The sequence below is a fragment of the Trachymyrmex cornetzi genome, unplaced genomic scaffold (assembly GCF_001594075.2).
Source record: "Trachymyrmex cornetzi isolate Tcor2-1 unplaced genomic scaffold, Tcor1.1 scaffold80, whole genome shotgun sequence".
Taxonomy (NCBI): domain Eukaryota; kingdom Metazoa; phylum Arthropoda; class Insecta; order Hymenoptera; family Formicidae; genus Trachymyrmex; species Trachymyrmex cornetzi.
Window position 1 is genome coordinate 60412 of NW_017300136.1, and position 1086 is coordinate 61497.

Sequence of the window (1086 nt, forward strand, 5' to 3'; positions counted from 1 at the left end):
CGAGCCCCGACGACTCGCTTTAAGTGAGCTTTGAAGCTCTTCACTCCGGCTTCCCACAGACCGCCAAAATGCGGAGCGGACGAGGGGACGAACTCCCATTCCACGCCGTCGGCGGCGAGAACATCTCTCATTTCGGGGTGATCCTTCAACGCGTGAAACTGCCGTTGCAGTTCGCGGTCGGCACCGTGGAAATTGGTACCGTTATCACTGTACATCCGACGCGGCAACCCGCGGCGACACGAGAACCGACGGAACGCGGCCAAAAAACCGTCCTTGGAATAGTCTTCGACCAGCTCGAGGTGCACGGCCCTCGTGGCGAGGCAAATGAATAAAGCGACGTAGTTCTTTCTTGTTTTTTATCCGCGCCAGACCAACGGAAGAACATTAAAGGGACCGGCGTAGTCCACTCCGGTGTGGTCGAACGGCGGCGACGGGTTAACCCGAGAAGCGGGAAGCCCTCCCATGAGTTGCGAGCAAGGCAGCGCGGAGTAACGCGTGCACGTAACGCACGCGCGAATATGAGATTTAACGGCCTTACGACACCCGATTATCCAGTGCCGCTGTCGCAGCGTGCGGATGACGAGCTGCGTTCCACCGTGCAGGGTGGCTTTGTGCGCGCGCTGAATCAGTAGCTCGGCGATCCGATCCCTGGGAAGTATTATCGGGTGCTGCTCGTCGTAGCGGAGAGCGGCGTTCTGCAACCGCCCGCCAAGACGGAGTAAGGCGTTCTCATCTACGAACGGATGCAAAGCCCTTAGAGGGCTGGATCGCGAAAGAGAAGAATTAGTGCTTAATGCTCTAATTTCCGGCGCAAATGCTAATTTTTGCGCGTAGCGGAACCAAAACATTTCGGCTTCGCGAAGCTCAGGTACTGTTAATACGAGTGACGTATGCTCGGATTTCTGGCGCTTTACTCGAGAAATGAAGCGTCATACGTAAGCCGTGACTCGGATTAATCGAGTCCACGTTGAGAATTTGCGAATCATTTCCCACTCGTTCTCATTTTCAACGTGGAGGACGACGTGAGCGCGAGCTTCGTCGTAGACCTGTTGATTGGTACTACGATCAAGAGAAAGAGAGTGGTCG